Below are 20,900 nucleotides of genomic sequence, written 5' to 3'. Positions count from 1 at the left end.
TCTCACCTTCAATAAGGTAGTTTCCTCTTCTATAGAATATCACATATTCATGAGCCAATTTCCCTTTTCCTTCAAAGAGGTGCACGTCCAAGACAAAACAAGTAAGTCCTTGGATTTGTTTCCTCTTTTGTTTGCTTCTCTCTTGACCACATTTGGGCGCCCACCATGTTTCCTCTTAGGGGAAATTTGTTTCCTCTTTTTCTTTTGGCAAGTATCTTGATACATTTATGCACAAAATATTCTCTCTTCCTATGGGTATTATGGGCGCCTATCACCTTCTAGAAGGGGCTTCTAGAAGCTTTTCCATTTTGTTCATGACAACATGAAAAAGGCCCATTAAGAATTTTCAATAAAATTCTTATGAAATGAAATTAATCCACAAGGCCCAATTAATCATATTATGGCCGAGTGACATTAAGTCATCAAATGAACTTGTCAAAAAATTTATTGACATTCATTTCATCCTTTGTCTCAAAAGACAAAAATACCCTTTTGACTATTTTCGTTCTTGTTTTGACTTAGCTTCCAGTTTAACTATTCCTATCGATGTGATTCGTGACAGTGACCTCATGGACCCAAATGAACAAAGCTTTAGCTAAACACTTGGACTCAAAAGTTCACAAACCTTTTCCAAGTTTAGCTTAATGCCAGCTGACTCCACTAAAGAGCTGACACTGAAAATCTCTCGGTTCACATGAATTTGTTTTCTACTCAAGAATTCGACCTAATTATGATGAGCGGATCCACTGAATATTATCTATGTTTACCCTTCATGAATGTCATCAGCTAGTCGGGATTTACTAAATTACCATTTTACCCTTCTAGCTGTTATTTCCTCAACTCCTTTGTCGCTTGTGAATAAGTTAGAAACAATGTATTGACGAGGAGCTAACAAGTCACATTGTTTCATCCAAAAGAGTCAAGACTCAATTTGGACACTGGCCAGTTCATTTATTCACACTCCAAGGAACAAAGCATGAGGTGACATACATTGCATTTCAGCAAACTTGTACATGAATTCCATATCTATGAGAACTTCACAAAGTTACTCATGACAGACTCACAACTTAGTACTTCACCAATAGGCCTTGTTCGGAATCACATAGTGAGTCCGAACTTTGACTTTCTCAAATGAGAATACTAAGGTGTGAAATGGCATGTCTCATTTCAGGATTAAGGTAAGCATGATGCAATTCATACATAGTGACTTCGAGACATAAGAGGTTAAATGGTTTGTTCTTATCTTGTCTCTAGAAGTGCACTGGTCAATTCAGTACCTTCGGAAGATACCTAGAAGAACTATAGAGTTCCTAACTCTCAATGCCTCATAACCAGACATCATAGATTCTTCTAACAATCATACTGAGGTCAATAGTCCTTTGACCCTAAGATTGCGAATATATCGTTTTAAGCAAACTACGAAGAGTTTGTTCATGCAAATCTACATTTGTCTCTTCGTAAGTTGTTAAGTTTGTTTATGGACTAAAAGACTATGGTTTTATCATAAAGCTTCAGACAAGGAAGATTGAATGAACGTTTCAACTTTATTAATGAATGAATAGGCAATTACAAGCAAGAGTCTTCATGAGACTTTATTACATCAAATGTTCAAAATAAAGACTACAACTCTTCTTGTGGGCACCATTGACAACAATATCTATATCACATATGTTCAAAATCTATATGCTCTTGAAAATTTGAGTGGGAGGTCTCCTTGTAGACCAGCCGAAAAATAAAAAGATGTGTAATCTCAAACTTCCAAGTGTTCGAGTGAGTTGAAGTTCACACTTCCCTCATGCACTTTCCCGAATAGAAAATAGGAAAAGATCGAGTATGAAAATCTAGGATTCTCTTCTAGTTGTCCGCTCTGTCGCTCTCTAACTAGGAAATCCGTTTCCGAACTTATAAGAGTCGATGTACCAACTCCAAAAACTAAGTGGGAGGGTTATACTTGTTGTTTGTAACCCACGATCTCCAACACTAATGAAACGTGCAAGTGTCGCCAGACTAAGAGTCACCCTCGTGGCCCTCTCTTAAATGAGAGTACTCAAGGGCGCTTTGCTCTGATCATTGCTCAATGAGCTAAGTCCGAGAGTGAGACAATGAGACAAGACCTCCCCTCGGCGGATTGTTTTTCAAAGTCGATCTCTTGGACTAAGTGGTTGGTTACACACTTAGACTCAATCCCTAGTAATCCTCCCTCGAGGCCCTGCAAAAGGATGTGAGTGATCAAACCAATTTACAAGGTGGCTAGTCAAAATTTGGTGTATTGACATCTTGGCTAAGCATTAATGATGTGTCATTTACCTATAAATGGAGATTTTTTGCGGCCTTCCCTCGAAGGAGTAAATTATCGTTTGGTTTATAACACCTTTGGATTTTACAAAGTCTTAAATAAAACATAAATCCTAAACCTAAGACTAATCATAAACTTGTTTCAACTTAATTAAGCAACATGTCTCTAAACCATCTCCCAATCATCCTTTCCTCGAACAAACTCGAAAATAAAAACTACGTTGTTTGGAAACATAACCTCGACATAATAGACGTTAACAAGCACAAATGGGTACTCACCACCCCATGTCCTCCTCTGACGAATGATGATTCGACTCAAGAGGACAATGACGCCTTAGCGGCCTGGCTTCGATCCGATGAGATTGTGAGGTGCTATATCTTGGCATCTATGAACAATATCTTGTAAGAGCAACATTGTGACATCGAGACTGCCACCGTAATGCTCTACTATCTCCTTGAGATGTTTGGAGGGCAAGGGCATCAAACAAGGCTACAAGCAGTCCGACAGTTTATGATACTGATCATTAGTTTTCTTAATAAAATGGAAATCCTAGGATCAGAGATTGATGGAAAGAATGTCATAGATATGATCTTAGAAACTCTCCCTGCATCTCTTGATACCTCCAAGATGAAGTACTCCATAAACAAGCTAGAGTACACTGTTACCAAACTTATGAAGGAACTTCACACTGCTGTAGGTCTCACCAAGAGAAAGAGGAATCAAGGAGAGGCACATGCTACTGAGCAAAAAGCTTCCGCCTCTGGAACTAAGAAGATACCTCACAAGGCCGATAAAAAGAACTGTCCTGCCTATCTCAAAGCAAAGGAACATAGTGTTGTACTAGTTACCGAAGCATGCTTAGTAGCTGATAATGTATCAACGTGGATTCCTGACTCCGCTGCTACTAACTATATTTGTTGTTCCTTGAATGGTTTCAAGAAAACCCAAAGCTTAGAGGAAGGCGAGTTCTGTTTCAAATGGGGTGATGGGAGCCTGGTGTCTGCGAAGGCTGTGGGATCCGTGACGCTGTCTTTTGAAGACCGCACTTTAAACTTGAATAATGTTTATTTTGTTCCTACCTTTGGGAAGAACTTAATATCCGTTGCTCGTCTTCTTGAGCAAGATTATTGTTTAAAGTTCATCAAGAATGGAATTCGTATTTCGTTTCCTGATAATTCTTTTGTCACTAATGCATGTATGAAGAATTCTCTTTTCTACATCTATCCCACTCAACCTTCTATTTTAGACACCGAAATAGATAATGATCTAATTAGGGAGCCAAAGAGGATCAAACGTTCTGAATCCTCCGATCTAACAAAATCAACATACCTATGGCACTTAAGACTTGGTCATATCAGTCTAGATAGGATTAAGAGACTTGTGAGGGACGGTCCACTCCAAGCCTCTGCAATAGGTTCACTACCTACTTGTGAATCCTGCATAGAAGGAAAAATGACTAAGCGACCTTTCTCCGATAAGGGTCGAAGAGCCAGTGAGTTGCTTGATCTAGTACATTCTGATGTATGCGGTCCGCTCAACCAACAGGCACGTGGAGGATACGAATACTTCATTACCTTCACCGATGATTACTCACGATATGGTTTTGTCTATTTGCTCAAACACAAATCCGAGACCTTTAACGTATTTAAGGTCTTTAGGGCTTTAGTGGAAAAGCAAACTGGCAAAGTGATCAAAACCCTTCGATCTGATCGAGGTGGTGAGTATATGTATGGAGAGTTTGATAACTTTCTTAAAGAAGAAGGTATCGCTTCTCAGCTTACCGCACCTGGCACACCTCAACAAAACGGAGTGTTAGAGAGAAGAAACCGAACTCTTATGGAGATGGTTAGATCAATGATGAGTTACTCATCACTCCCTCTTTCCTTTTGGGGATATGCCCTCAAAACAGCCGCCTTATATTCTGAACCAAGTTCCGTCCAAGACGGTTCCTGGTACTCCTTATGAACGATGGACTGGCCGTAAAGTGAATCTTGGCCGCATCAAAATTTGGGGTTGCCCTGCACACGTGCTAAGGCAAAACACTAGCAAGTTGGCTAGTAGGTCAGAATTGTGTTTGTTCGTTGGATATCCAAAGGAAACCAAGGGTTTTACCTTCTATAGTCCCGAGGACGATAAGACTTTCGTTAGCACGAATGCTTGTTTCCTTGAGGAGGACTTTATTAAGGATGCAAAACCTAGAAGCAAAATTGTGCTTGAAGAAAAGTTGGGTGAGGAAGCTTCTACCTCATCTGTAAGAACTGTTCTTACCCCAACTGAAACACAACCTAACTCATCAGAATCTCGTCAAGTAGTACTTCGACGTAGTGGGAGGGCTACTCAAAAGCCTGACAGGTACATGTCTTATGGAGACTCTCTCGTAGCCGTCTCCGACATGGATGATCCTGTTTCCTATAGCCAAGCGATGGCTTGTTCTGAATCAAACCTTTGGCTTGACGCCAAGAAAGTTGAAATGCACTCGATGTATGTCAACAAAGTCTGGAAACTTGTAGACCTTCCTGAAGGGATTAAACCCGTAGGGTATAAGTGGATATACAAGAAGAAAAGGGGTCCTGATGGGAACGTCGAGACGTTCAAAGCACGACTTATGGTGAAGGGTTATACCCAACAAGAAGGGATTGACTATGAAGAAACCTTCTCGCCAGTCGCGATGCTTAAATCCATCCGCATACTCCTATCCATAGCTGCAGCTCTCGACTATGAGATCTGGCAAATGGATGTCAAGACAGCCTTTCTGAAGGGAAATCTTGACGAGCGCATTTACATGGCTCAACCAGACGGTTTCGTGGATAAAGGTCAAGAGACCAAGGTTGTGAGTTGCTTAAATCCATTTATGGACTAAAGCAAGCATCTAGGTCATGGAATATTAGATTCGATGAAACTGTAAAGAGCTTCGGCTTTTGAACAGTCAATAGATGAGCCATGTGTTTACAAGTTAATACACGAAGGCAAAGTTGTGTTTCTGGTACTATATGTCGATGATATACTACTCATTGGTAATGACGTGGGTAAGTTAGCTGAGGTTAAGGTATGGCTGGCAAAGCAAATCGATATGAAGGATCTAGGAGAAGCCGCGTACATTCTGGGGATCCAAATCTTTCGAGATAGGAAAAACCGGACCATGTCGCTCTCTCAAGCATCTTATATTGATAAGGTGATGGATCGCTTCTCGATGCAAGACTCCAAGAAGGGCCAAACACCCTTTAGGCATGGAGTTTCACTCTCTAAGGACCAGTCTCCCAAGACTGCACAAGAGATTGAAGACATGAGGAAAATTCCTTACGCCTCTGCTGTAGGAAGCCTCATGTATGCTATGCTTTGCACTAGACCTGACATCTGTTTCGCCGTTGGCGTAGTTAGCCGTTTCCAATCCAACCCTGGACCCGAGCACTGGATTGCTATTAAGCATGTTCTTAAGTATCTTCGAAGAACTAGGAACTTGATGCTTACATACTCAGGTACTGACCTGACTATGACGGGATATACCGACTCCGATTTTCAAGCGGATAAGGATTCCAGGAAATCCACTTCGGGATCTGTGTTCATTCTTAATAGTGGAGCTGTTGTGTGGAGGAGTATTAAGCAATCTTCCATTGCTGACTCCACAATGGAAGCAGAATATGTGGCTGCTTGTGAAGCATCCAAAGAGGCTGTATGGCTTAGAAAATTCCTTAAGTATTTGGAAGTTGTTCCAAATGTCGACGAGCCCATGACCCTTTACTGTGATAATAGTGGGGCTGTCGCTAACTCAAAGGAACCTCGAAGCCATAAGCGCTCTAAGCATATTGAGAGGAAATACCATTTGATTCGAGAGATCGTGCAGCGCGGAGACGTGGAGGTGAAGTAGATCCATTCACAAAGGCCCTAGCGAACAAGGTCCTAGCGAACAATCTAGCAGATGGACAACCTAGCAGATCCATTCACAAAGGCCCTAGCGAACAAGGTCTTCGACCAACATCGAGAGGGATTAGGCATGAAGGACTACACACATCTTCTTTGAGTCAAGTGGGAGTTTGTTGTCAATGGTGCCCATAAGAAGAGTTGTAGTCTTTATTTTGTACATTCGATGTAATAAAGTCTCACGAAGACTCTTGCTTGTAATTGCTTATTCATTAATAAAGTTGAAATGTTCATTCATTCTTTCTTGTTTGTTTGAAGCTTTATGATAAAACATTAGTCCATAGTCCATAAACAAACTTAACAACTTACGAAGAGACAAATGTAGATTTGCATGAACAAACTCTTCGTAGTTTTCTTAAAACGATATATTCGCAATCTAAGGGTCAAAGGACTATTGACCTCAATATGATTGTTAGAAGAATCTATGATGTCTGGTTATGAGGCATTGAGAGTTGGAGACTCTATAGTTCTTCTAGGTATCTTCCGAAGGTACTGAATTGCATCGTAAGTCTCGAAGTCACTACGTATGAATTGCATCGTGCTTACCTTAATCCTGAAATGAGACAAGATAAGAACAAACCATTTAACCTCTTATGTCTCGAAGTCACTACGTATGAATTGCATCGTGCTTACCTTAATCCTGAAATGAGACATGCCATTTCACACCTTGCATATTCTCATTTGAGAAAGTCAGAGTTCGGACTCATTATGTGATTCCGAACAAGGCCTATTCGTGAAATACTAAGTTGTGAGAATGTCATGAGTAAATACATTGTTAGCTCCTCGTCAATACATTGTTTCTAACTTATTCACAAGCGACAAAGGAGTTGAGGAAATAACAGCTAGAAGGGTAAAATGGTAATTTTGTAAATTCCGACTAGCTGATGATATTCATGAAGGGTAAACACTGATAATATTCTGTGGATCCACTGATCATAATTAGGTTGAATTCTTGAGTAGAAAATAAATTCATTTGAACCGAGAGATTTTCAGTGTCAACTCTTTAGTGGAGTCAGTTGACATTAAGCTAAACTTGGAAAAGGTTTGTGAACTTTTGAGTCCAAGTATTTAGCTCAAGCTTTGTTCATTTGGATCCATGAGGTCACTGTCACGAATCACATCGAGTAGGAATAGTTAAACTGGAAGCTAAGTCAAAACAAGAACGAAAATTGTCAAAAGGGTATTTTTGTCTTTTGAGACATAGGATGAAATGAATGTCAATAAATTTTTTGACAAGGTTATTTGATGACTTGATATCACTCGGCCAAGTTAGTTCAATTGGGCCTTGTGGATTAATTTCATTTCATTAGAATTTTAATGAAAATTCTTAATGGGCCTTTTCCATGTTGTCATGAACAAATGGAAAAGCTTCTAGAAGGCCTTTCTAGAGTATAATAGGCGCCCAACACACCCAAGAGAAAGAGAGAATATTTTGTGCATAAAGGTATCAAGATACTTGCCAAAAGAAAAGAGGAAACAAATTTCCCCTAAGAGGAAACAAGGTGGGCCCCCAAGAGGAGTCAAGGGAGAAGCAAACAAAAGAGGAAACAAATCCAAGGACTTACTTGTTTTGTCTTGGCCGTGCACCTCTATGAAGGAAAAGGGAAATTGGCTCATGAATATGTGATATTCTACAGAAGAGGAAACTACCTTATTGAAGGTGAGACCTCTCCTATAAATTGGAGCCTCATTCCTCACATTTGATTCATCCAAAGTTTTAGAGATTTGAGAGACTCTCTCTCTAGAACCTTGGCCGCCCCTCTCCTCTCTCTCTCTCTCTCTCTAGTCAATTTTGTTTTATTGTTTTGGCACCTAGGTCCTCATTTGACCTAGAGTTTAGCTCTGCGACTTCAAGACTCGTTCTTGAGTCGTAGTGTTTAAAAGTGCCCACTCACTGATTTCTTTTTCCATGTTGTCATGAACAAATGGAAAAGCTTCTAGAAGGCCTTTCTAGAGTATAATAGGCGCCCAACACACCAAAGAGAAAGAGAGAATATTTTGTGCATAAATGTATCAAGATACTTGCCAAAAGAAAAGAGGAAACTGTTACCGGTCGTTTTCGGGACACCGGAAATTCAAAAACGATTCAAGACCGGCCGGTCTTTGCCGGCCGGAAGCCCAACGGGCCCCGGCCCAACAGGCCCGAGCGCCCTGACGCACCCACGGCCTGGCACGGCCGGCGCGCGCGCACCTGCGCCCCCGGCCCTGAGGCCCCCGGCCCAACAGGCGTCAGGGCGCCCTAGCACGCCTGGCTCACACGCGCCCTGCGCCCCGGCCTCCCGGCCCGCACACACCTCGGCCGAGTGTCTTTGCCACCTCGGCCGAGCGTCCATGCAACTTCGGCCACCTTGGCCGAGTGTTTTTACCAGCTCGGCCACCTCGGCCGAGCGTCTTTGCCAGCTCGGCCAGCTCGGCCGAGCGTCCTTGCCACCAGCTCGGCCACCTCGGCCGAGCATCCTTGCCACCTCGGCCACCTCGGCCGAGCGTCTCTACCAGCTCGGCCACCTCGATCGAGCACTCGTGCCGCCTCGGCCAGGCACGCCCGCTACCGGGCACGCCGCGCCTAGCCAAATCCAGCGCCCGGCACGCACCGCGCCCATCCAGGCGACAGGCCTCGCGCGCCCCACGCCCGGCACACCCCGCGCCCATCCAGGCGACATGTCCCGCGCGCCCTGCGCCCTCTTGGGCGTGAGGCCTCGCGCGCCCCGCTCCCGGCCACCCGGTGGGCCTCAAGGGGCTGGCCCAAAGCCTCACTCCACAACTATAAATACCCCCCCCCCCCTTGGGGAGAAAAAAGGACCCCTGTTTTTGGAGAGAACCTACATCCTGGTTAACGCCAACAATACTTCTCTTTTCTCGAGAATTCTCTCTCGCCCTCTTGTGATATTTCCAAGAGCGCGCACTCCTCCTCCCTTGGCTCAGAAACACAAGGACCCCCCTCCACGAGAGGGAGCGCGCTCCTCTTCTGTGACCCGAGCTTCTATGGTACACACCACTCTCCCGCTTCTTGGCCCTTGAGCTAGAACTCCGAGCTACGAGCACGCGACCCCTCTAAAGCCTTCACTAGAAGCTACGAGCCGGGTCCTACTCTAAAGCCTTGGATTCCCAAAGCCACTGAGCCCAAGATAGCCCCCAATACACAAATTGAACTACGTTCTGACCTGATCCCGACTAAAAGGTACGTAGGCAGCCAACCTTTGGCACGATCACACCCCCCAAAACACACCTCAGGGTTTGGAGGGTGCAGCTCGGTCTACGAGCTCCCATGTTTTGCCTGGGCGCGATCACTTGGTCCGGCCTTGGATCGAACCGCCCGAGGTATTTAATCGTTGTTCATTTTCGTGCGACAACAGAAACAAATTTCCCCTAAGTGGAAACAAGGTGGACGCCCAAGAGGAGTCAAGGGAGAAGCAAACAAAAGAGGAAACAAATCCAAGGACTTACTTGTTTTGTCTTGGCCGTGCACCTCTATGAAGGAAAAGGGAAATTGGCTCATGAATATGTGATATTCTATAGAAGAGGAAACTACCTTATTGAAGGTGAGACCTCTCCTATAAATAGGAGCCTCATTCCTCACATTTGATTCATCCAAAGTTTTAGAGATTTGAGAGACTCTCTCTCTAGAACCTTGGCCGCCCCTCTCCTCTCTCTCTCTCTCTCTAGTCAATTTTGTTTTATTGTTTTGGCACTTAGGTCCTCATTTGACCTAGAGTTTAGCTCTGCGACTTCAAGACTCGTTCTTAAGTCGTAGTGTTTAAAAGTGCCCACTCACTGATTTCTTTTTCCATGTTGTCATGAACAAATGGAAAAGCTTCTAGAAGGCCTTTCTAGAGTATAATAGGCGCCCAACACACCAAAGAGAAAGAGAGAATATTTTGTGCATAAATGTATCAAGATACTTGCCAAAAGAAAAGAGGAAACTGTTACCGGTCGTTTTCGGGACACCGGAAATTCAAAAACGATTCAAGACCGGCCGGTCTTTGCCGGCCGGAAGCCCAACGGGCCCCGGCCCAACAGGCCCGAGCGCCCTGACGCACCCACGGCCTGGCACGGCCGGCGCGCGCGCACCTGCGCCCCCGGCCCTGAGGCCCCCGGCCCAACAGGCGTCAGCGCGCCCTAGCACGCCTGGCTCACACGCGCCCTGCGCCCCGGCCTCCCGGCCCGCACACACCTCGGCCGAGTGTCTTTGCCACCTCGGCCGAGCGTCCATGCAACTTCGGCCACCTCGGCCGAGTGTCTTTGCCACCTCGGCCACCTCGGCCGAGCGTCCTTGCCACCTCGGCCACCTCGGCCGAGCGTCTCTACCAGCTCGGCCACCCCGGTCGAGCACTCGTGCCGCCTCGGCCAGGCACGCCCGCTGCCGGGCACGCCGCGCCTAGCCAAATCCCGCGCCCGGCACGCCCCGCGCCCATCCAGGCGACATGTCCCGCGCACCCTGCTCCCGGCCACCCGGTGGGCCTCAAGGGGCCGGCCCAAAGCCTCTCTCCACAACTATAAATACCCCCCCCCCCCTTGGGGAGAAAAAAGGACCCCGGTTTTTGGAGAGAACCTACATCCTGGTTAACGCCAACAATACTTCTCTTTTCTCGAGAATTCTCTCTCGCCCTCTTGTGATATTTCCAAGAGCGCGCACTCCTCCTCCCTCGGCTCAGAAACACAAGGACCCCCATCCACGAGAGGGAGCGCGCTCCTCTTCTGTGACCCGAGCTTCTGTGGTACACACCACTCTCCCGCTTCTTGGCCCTTGAGCTAGAACTCCGAGCTACGAGCACGCGACCCCTCTAAAGCCTTCACTAGAAGCTACGAGCCGGGTCCTACTCTAAAGCCTTGGATTCCCAAAGCCACTGAGCCCAAGATAGCCCCCAATACACAAATTGAACTACGTTCTGACCTGATCCCGACTAAAAGGTACGTAGGCAGCCAACCTTTGGCACGGTCACACCCCCCAAAACACACCTCAGGGTTTGGAGGGTGCAGCTCGGTCTACGAGCTCCCATTTTTGGCCCGGGCGCGATCACTTGGTCCGGCCTTGGATCGAACCGCCCGAGGTATTTAATCGTTGTTCATTTTCGTGCGACAACATTTTGGTGCTAGAAGGAGGGGACTTCCCGACTTACACAGCCCGAAATCCCTTCTACAGCTCGACCCCTTTCTTCTCGACTCGAGAAAGACATGAGTGGTCAACCACCCGTTCGTTCTGAGGGCGTGAATAACCCCGAAAACGCAACCGCGGTGAAGAAATACTTCCTGCGCTCCCGAGCGCAAGGCGACGCGGAGTCTCTCAACGACGAGAGCAACACTCCCTCGCCCCCTCCTCTTCAGGACAGTCGGGATGGCCGCATCCTCGAAATGGAGGAGAAAATCCGCCAACTGAAGATAGCCAATGCAAGCTACCACCGCCAACTGGCGGGCAAGGCACCTGCACACGGCACCCCCCGGGGAATCCGAGGACCTCATGGACGAGGGACATGATTATGAACCCGACTATGAAGGCTTGGAAATTTCGGCGGACGTCGAGACTTGACGGGGAGCTCCCTGTTGAAATCGAAGCCGGTCCATCGAAAACAAAAGCAATACCGGTCTCCTCTCAAGAAGAGACCTCCCGACGTTCAGCCCATGACCGACTCGGTCAAAGAGGCAATGTTAGGGAAGGTACAACGACTCGGCGAGTAAGGCGTGTGGCTCGAAGCTCACGCCCCCGTACCGCCGGGCCGGATCTTAGAGATCGACTTACCGCCCAACGGAACGACCGTGGCGAAGACCTCCGGGAGAGGCTGAGCGCTCGTAAGGGTCACAACCCTACGACCCTAATCAATGGGGACCCTCGCACGGCTCAAGGGTCGAACGAAAGGCGACAGGTGACTCCTCCTGAACAAGGAGTGACCCCCAACACTGGCCTCGACGTCGTCACCATGATTCACAACCTTCGTAATGAGGTGCGTGACCTGCGTGAAGGCGGCTTGGCCGGTGATAAATACGGGGTCGTGGAAGAACATTCCTCTCCCTTCACCGCCCAAATCCTTGCTGAGGCGTGCACGGGAAACTTCAAACTCCCGAATCTCCCTCCATACAATGGGAAATCTAATCCCACGTATCACATCCAACATTACAAAACTTGGATGACGATGCAGGGCGTCTCACCTGGGGCTCTATGCCAAGCTTTTAGTCTTACCCTCACCGGACCTGGTTTCGAGTGGTTTAAGAATTTAAGACCAGGAAGCGTCCAATCATTCAAAGACTTGAAGGACATGTTCCTAGCACGATTTGCTACATCCATGGTCCAAAAGAAGACCAAGATGTACTTATGGTCGATCAGGCAAGATAATAACGAGTCCTTGAGACAGTATCTCACCCGATTCACCGCAGAATCAAATAAGGTTGACCGCTTTGACGACAGTGACGCAATCACAGCCATCATCGAGGGCTTGCGCACCGGAGACTTCTTAAAGTCCGTCGTCGGCAGAGTCCCTTCTACGATGGCCGAGTTAATGAACCGAGCCAAAACCTTTATGGGGGTAGAAGATTACCTCGACGGCCGCAGGAGCAGCAGCCAAAGCTCCCGCCATCGGGATGAGTCCGGCAACGAGCCTGGCAACCCCCGTAAGAGGATAAACAAGGGAGGAAAAGCTACCGATAGCCGACCCCCTATGTCTCAAAAGCCACATCTTGCGAGCAATTTTAGAGACTACTCGGGTTACACTCCCTTGAACGCCCCGGTAGAGCAAATCTACGTTGTGGAGCGTGACAAGTTCGTCGCTCCGGCTCCAATAAGGGGCAACCCCGCGTCTCGCGACCGGTCCCGCTATTGCGGGTTCCACCGGGATTACGGTCACACGACCGCTCAATGCTTCCATCTTAGGAAACAAATTGAGACATTAATCGAGAAGGGAGAGCTCAAAGCTTGGTAGGAGCGGCAGCCCCCGCCGACAACAGGCCACAGCCTGAGAAAGGTGGAGGGACCACTGCAAACACCGACCCCACGGCGGTCACAGCTACGGCTGATGCGCAACTCCACGTCGTCACCACCATACTAGGTGGCTTGCAAGACAGGGACTCAGCCCGGCAAAGGAAAAAGCTCCTCAGAGCTGCTTCTCAAGAAGGCCTTGCCGGGCAGGTTAACCTCACCTACGAGGAACCTCCGTCCGTTCCTCACGAGACGATACAATTCACCAATGAAGAGGCCAAGCGAGTTGTGCACACGCACAATGACGCTATAGTCCTCAAGGCCCAGGTGGCCAACAATTTGGTCAAAAGAGTTCTTATTGATAACGGCAGCGCAGCCGATATAATCTTTAAGACCACCCTCGAGCGCATGAAGCTCGGGGGGCTCCGCCCTGTCCCGACTCAAACCCCTCTGTTTGGGTTCACGGGAGAAAAGGTCATGACTGAAGGAATCATTGATTTACCAGTAACCTTCGGAACTACCGGAGGCATCGAGGTCGTTCACATGGTCCCCTTTCTTGTGGTCGACCAGGAGTCGCCCTACAATGTTATCATTGGGCGACCCACGTTGAACAGACTAAGGGCTATCACGTCCACTTATCACCTGCTAGTGAAATTCCCCACCGAATAGGGAATTGGCGTCATGGCCGGTGATCAATCCCAAGCGAGGATATGCTACGTCCAAGGCGTGGACGGCAAGCCCGCTGAAAAAAGGGTTAACACGATCTACCAATTGGAAGACGACTACCCGTGTGATCGGAAAGACGCACGGCAACTCAGGGAATTAGACCCCCGCGATGATGTCGAGAGGTTGAAAGTTGACACCCCCGATGATCTCACTTCGATCGTTCTCGACGAAGCTAAACCTGACCAGGTAGTGAAGATCGGTGCACAACTCCCTCTCGCCATCAAAACTCAACTCGCGTCCTTCCTTCGGGAGTTTAAGGATGTCTTTGCGTGGACACATGCAGACATGCCCGGCATAGACCCCGATGTGATTGTGCACCGATTGAACGACGATAAAACTATCGCTGAAAAGGTACAAGCTAGACGTGCGTTCAACCCCGAACGATACCTAGCGATAAACGACGAAGTCGAAAAACTTCTCTCTGCTGGTTTCATCCGAGAAGCCAAGTACCTAAAGTGGGTGGCCAATGTGGTCATGGTCAAAAAGCCTAACGGGAAGTGGCGCATTTGCATAGATTACAAAGATCTTAACAAAGCCTGCCCGAAAGATTGCTTTCCACTCCCACGCATCGAACAACTGGTCGACGCCACTGCAGGACATGAACTCCTAAGTTTCATGGACGCCTACTCGGGCTATAACCAGATACGAATGCACGAGCCCGATCAGATCAAGACAACCTTTGTCACTGATCGCGGCCTCTACTGCTACAAGGTCATGCCTTTCGGCCTTAAGAATGCAGGAGCTACTTACCAACGATAGGTAAACCGGATCTTTGCCGACCTAATCGGCAAGACCATGGAAGTATACGTGGACGACATGCTCGTTAAGAGCCTACTGGCCACCAATCACGTAGACAACCCGAGGGAGATGTTCTTAATCCTCCGCCGGTACAAAATGAAGCTCAACCCCAACAAATGCGTGTTCGGGGTCGAGTCCGGGAAGTTCCTAGGCTACATAGTTAGCCGTCGAGGTATCGAAGCGAACCCCGAAAAAATCAAGGCACTCCTTGACATGAAGTCTCCGCGACATGTCAAGGAAGTCCAAAGTCTGACCGGTCGGATTGCCGCCCTCTCGCGTTTTGTGGCCAAAGCAACCGACAAGTGTCTACCGTTCTTCAAGACAATAAAGAAGACGGACGGCTTTGAATGGACGGACGAGTGCGAGAAGGCCTTTCAAGAAATGAAGGCCTACTTCGGGACACCGCTGTTCCTCTCCAAGCCAAAAGAAGGCGAGACGCTCTACGTCTACCTCGCCGTCTCCGAACGGGCTGTAAGCGCTGTGTTAATCCGTGAAGAAGATAGGGCTCAATGGCCCATCTTCTATGTGAGAAAAGCCCTACTCGACGCCGAAACGCGGTACACAGAGATAGAGAAGCTCTCTCTCGCTCTCCTCGTAGCCGCCGAAAAGCTACGCCCCTACTTCCAGGCTCACCCAATCGTTGTCCGAACAGGACACCCAATCGGTAAAGCTCTTCAAAAAGGAACATCGACTCGCATGGCGATCTGGTCCCAAGAATTGAGCGAGTACGGGATTGAGTTTCACCCGAGACCAGCAATAAAGGCTCAAGCCTTAGTTCATTTCGTAGCAGAATTCTCCTACACTCCCGACATGGGAAGAGCAGAAGACGACTCGACCGACGACTTGTCGGCTCGAAAGAGAAAGGTCAACCCTACGGGTCCCATCTGGGAATTACACGTAGACGGAGCATCTAATGCCCAAGGAGCAGGCGCCGGCGTGATTCTAACAAATCCCGACCGGGAAAAGTACGCTACGCCCTCCATTACGGATTCCAGGCCTCCAATAATGAGGCCGAGTACGAAGCTCTCATAGTAGGGCTAGAGCTCGCTCAAAAGCTCAACGTACAGAATTTACGAATACACTGTGACTCGCAGCTGATCGTAAATCAGGTTAAAGGCGACTACGTTGCCAAAGAGCCTAACATGATCGCCTACTTGGCAAAGACAAATGCCAAGCTAGATGCCTTCTCCTGGTTCGAGATCACCCAGATCCCACGAGAAGAGAACTCCGAGGCTGACTCCTTAGCTCGCCTCGGATCCGGTATCACCGAAGACGGGTTGGGAACTGTCCCAATCGAGTCTCTCTCGCGACCATCCGTCTCACGTGATGAGGTTGGAACGATTGAGAGCGCCGTTGATCCAACTTGGATGACTCCGCTTACGGACTTCTTGCGAAGAGGGGTACTTCCCGAAGACCGCAAAGAAGCCGAAAGGCTGAAAGCCCTCGCATCCAAATACGTGTTGAGAGGCAAAGCCTTATACAAGCGCGGGTATTCAACCCCGCTGCTCCGATGTCTCAACAGCGTCGAGTCGACTAAGGTCCTCCGCGAGATCCACGAAGGTCTCTGCGGGAACCACGCCGCTGGGAGGTCCCTCGCGCTCAAAGCGCTTCGACAAGGCTATTTCTGGCCGACGATGAAAAAAGACGCCTACGCTGGGCAAGAAAGTGCGACAAGTGTCAACGTTTCTACAACGTTCCACGTCAGCCGCCATCTCCCCTGAGTAGCATCGTTGTTCCACGCCCCTTCGCAAAATGGGGCGTAGACATTATCGGCAAGCTTCCCAAAGCCCCGAGGCAGTACGAATACGCCATCGTCGCTATCGACTACTTCACTAAGTGGGTCGAAGTCGAGCCTCTGGCCAGGATCACCGAGGCCAACACTACAAACTTCATCTGGAAGTCCATAATATGCCGCCACGGCATCCCCGCGTCGATCGTGACCGATAATGGCGCGCAGTTCGACAACGCGAGGGTTAGAGATATCTGCGCCCAGTTAGGGATAAGCAAGACATTCTCATCCCCGCGACATCCACAGGCTAATGGCCAAGTGGAAGCTGTCAACAAGACAATTAAAAGCAACCTCAAGAAAAAGCTCGAAGCCAATAAAGGTGCCTGGGCTGAGGAATTGCCTTTCATCCTATGGGCCTATCGAACGACCGTTCGAAATGCCACCGGAGAGACCCCCTTCTCCCTAGCCTTCGGGATTGAAGCAGTAGTCCCCACCTACCGGGTCGACACTCTGGACGATAAAGAAAATGATGAGGCCATGCGCCTCGAACTGGATCTAATCGACGAGAAAAGATCCGAGGCCCTCACTAGACTCGCTGCACAAAAGCGAAAGGTTGAGAGATACTACAACGCCAAAGTCAAAAGGCGGATCTTCGCCGTCGGCAGCCTTGTACTCAAGCGCGTGTTCCAAAACATCCAAGTACAAGGCACCGGGGTCCTGGGCCCAAATTGGGAAGGACCATATAGAGTTCGACAAGTTATACACGACGGAACCTACTACATCGAACACACGGACGGAACTCCAATCCGGCACCCGTGGAACGCCGAGCACTTGAGGCAGTACCACCAGTGACCAAGTCTCCCCATTTATTGCTCTGATTTCCCTTATTCAATAAGGCCTACGCGCCACTGTTCAAGGATGTTCTCTGTTAGCAAAACGTAATAAAAAATAAAGTTTGCGGTATTTTCACCCACTTTATCACAGTTTTTAGTCATCATGGCAGGACATGTAAACTAAAAACTCGGGGGGCTGTGGGTCCTGAGGCGTACACTCAAGAAATTACGGCATAAAAAAAAAAAAAAAAAACCTTAAGCCCCCCACTCACGGTATACAAAGGCTTAAGAAGCTCGGGCCCCGACGGCCCATCAGGCTTACGGGTCCGAGAAAAGACGTCGGCCTAACCCGACGCACCCGCGTTCGCTCACTCCAGGGTGAACGGGCCCAAAAGACGTCGGCCTAACCCGACGCAACCGCGTTCGCTTACTCCAGGGTGAGCGGGCCCAAAAGACGTCAGCCTAACCCGACGCAAAAGGCCTTAGTCCCCCACGGGGATACAGACTTAGGAAGCTCAGACCCCGACGGCCCTTCGTGCATACGGGTTCGAGTAAAACGTCGGCCTTCCCGGCGTGCCGTAAGACGCGTAAAGGCGCAGGTGAAAGACGTCTTCCGAGACGCATGTAAGTCACGTAAAGGCGCTACCTCAAACCCAAAAAAGGCCAAATTTGAGCCAAACAAAGGTTCGCTAGCCTCAGGGCACGAACACCAAAAGACGCCGGCCTAACCCGGCGCATATGGTTTGAGTAAAAGACGCCGGCCTAACCCGGCGCAACCGCGTTCGCTCACTCCAGGGTGAGCGGGCCCAAAAGACGTCGGCCTAACCCGACGCACCCGCGTTCGCTCACTCCAGGGTGAGCGGGCCCAAAAGACGTCGGCCTAACCCGACGCACCCTCGTGTTGGAATCGATCTAGGGCTTGAGAAAAAGTTTAACGCTTCGTTAAGCGGCGGAATTTTAAAAAATTTCTTTTTAAGTAAAACTAGTTTTTACTAACCTAGACAAGAGCATGTACATGTAAATAAAAACTAATATGAGCTATTAAAGTTACTAACCTTTCTTGAAGCTTGAACCTTGTAGAAGCTTTTGGAAAGTTGCAACGCTCGTCTCCCCTCGCAGCACGTCTCTCTTTCTTTCCTCGGCAACTCGAGCAACCATGAAAGTTTCTATCACTAAATCACTCGAAAAGAAGGAATTAGTGAGTGGGCACTTTTAAACACTACGACTTAAGAACGAGTCTCAAAGTCGCAGAGCTAAAGACTAGGTCGAGTGAGGACCTAGGTGCCAAGACAAGAGAAAACCGAAAATAAACTAGAGAGAGAGAGAAGAGGACTTCGGCCAAAGTTCTAGAGAGAGAGTCTCTCAAATCTCTTAAACTTGGATGAATGAATTGTGAGGAAATGAGGCTCCTATTTATAGGAGAGGCTTTACCTTCAACAAGGTAGTTTCCTCTTCTATAGAATATCACATATTCATGAGCAAATATTGCCTCTTTCCCACTTGAGAAACTCGGCCAAACAAGGCTTCTAGAAGCCTTGATTTGTTTCCAATTTTGTTCAAGGCCTTGCCTTGTCTCTCACTTGGCCGATTACCCTAAAGCATCCTCATGCAAATTTGTTTCTTCTTTTTCTTTTGGCAAGTATCTTGATACATTTATGCACAAAATATTCTCTCTTGGTTGGGTATGTTGGGCGCCCAAGGCCTTCTAGAAAAGACTTCTAGAAGCTTTTCCATTTGTTCATGACAACATGAAAAAAGGCCCAATAAGAATTTTCAATAAAATTCTTATGAAATGAAATTAATTCACAAGGCCCAATGATCAAGTCATGGCCGAGTGAAACATGTCACAAAATGACCTTGTCAAAAAATTTATTGACATTCATTTCATCCTTTGTCTCAAAAGACAAAAATACCCTTTTAACTATTTTCGTTCTTGTTTTGGCTTAGCTTCCAGTTTAACTATTCCTATCGATGTGATTCGTGACAGTGACCTCAGGGACCCAAATGAACAAAGCTTTAGCTAAACACTTGGACTCAAAAGTTCACAAACCTTTTCCAAGTTTAGCTTAATGCCAACTGACTCCACTAAAGAGCTGACACTGAAAATCTCTCGGTTCAAATGAATTTATTTTCTACTCAAGAATTCGACCTAATTATGATGAGCGGATCCACTGAATATTATCTATGTTTACCCTTCATGAATGTCATCAGCTAGTCGGGATTTACTAAATTACCATTTTACCCTTCTAGCTGTTATTTCCTCAACTCCTTTGTTGCTTGTGAATAAGTTAGAAACAATGTATTGACGAGGAGCTAACAAGTCACATTGTTTCATCCAAAAGAGTCAGGACTCAATTTGGACACTGGCCAGTTCATTTATTCACACTCCAAGGAACAAAGCATGAGGTGACATACATTGCATTTCAGCAATCTTGTACATGAATTCCATATCTATGAGAACTTCACAAAGTTACTCATGACAGACTCACAACTTAGTACTTCACCAATAGGCCTTGTTCGGAATCAGATAGTGAGTCCGAACTTTGACTTTCTCAAATGAGAATACTAAGGTGTGAAATGGCATGTCTCATTTCAGGATTAAGGTAAGCATGATGCAATTCATACATAGTGACTTCGAGACATAAGAGGTTAAATGGTTTGTTCTTATCTTGTCTCTAGAAGTGCACTGGTCAATTCAGTACCTTCGGAAGATACCTAGAAGAACTATAGAGTTCCTAACTCTCAATGCCTCATAACCAGACATCATAGATTCTTCTAACAATCATACTGAGGTCAATAGTCCTTTGACCCTAAGATTGCGAATATATCGTTTTAAGCAAACTACGAAGAGTTTGTTCATGCAAATCTACATTTGTCTCTTCGTAAGTTGTTTAGTTTGTTTATGGACTAAAAGACTATGGTTTTATCATAAAGCTTCAGACAAGGAAGTTTGAATGAACGTTTCAACTTTATTAATGAATTAATAGGCAATTACAAGCAAGAGTCTTCATGAGACTTTATTACATCAAATGTTCAAAATAAAGACTACAACTCTTCTTGTGGGCACCATTGACAACACCTCGTTCGCTCACTCCAGGGTGAGCGGGCCCAAAAGACGTCGGCCTAACCCGACGCACCCGCGTTCGCTCACTCCAGGGTGAGCGGGCCCAAAAAGACGCCGGCCTAACCCGGCGCACCTACGTTCTGACGCTCAAGGGCGCGAACACTAAAAAGACGCCGGCCTAACCCGGCGCAACTATGTTCCGACGCTCAAGGGCGCGAACACTAAAAAGACACCGGCCTAACCCGGCGCACCTATGTTCCGACGCTCAAGGGCACGAACACTAAAAAGACGTCGGCCTAACCCGGCGCACCTACGTTCCGACGCTCAAGGGCGCGAACACTAAAAAGACGCCGGCCTAACCCGGCGCACCTATGTTCCGACGCTCAAGGGCGCGAACACTAAAAAGACGCCGGCCTAACCCGGCGCACCTACGTTCCGACGCTCAAGGGCGCGAACACTAAAAAGACGCCAGCCTAACCCGGCGCACCTGCGTTCGCTTGCTTTAGGGCTCGAACCCAAAGACGCCAGCCTTACCCGGCGAGCTCGGTCGCTCAAACAGCGCGAGCTCAAAGACGCCGGCCTAACCCGGCGAGCTCGTTCGCTCAAACAGCGCGAGCTCAAAGACGCCGGCC

Source organism: Urtica dioica, chromosome 5 (genome assembly GCF_054948205.1).
Source record: "Urtica dioica subsp. dioica isolate 48M chromosome 5, U.dioica_male_clone48M_v1_H2, whole genome shotgun sequence".
Classification (NCBI taxonomy): Eukaryota; Viridiplantae; Streptophyta; class Magnoliopsida; order Rosales; family Urticaceae; genus Urtica; species Urtica dioica.
This window is presented reverse-complemented; position numbering follows the sequence as displayed.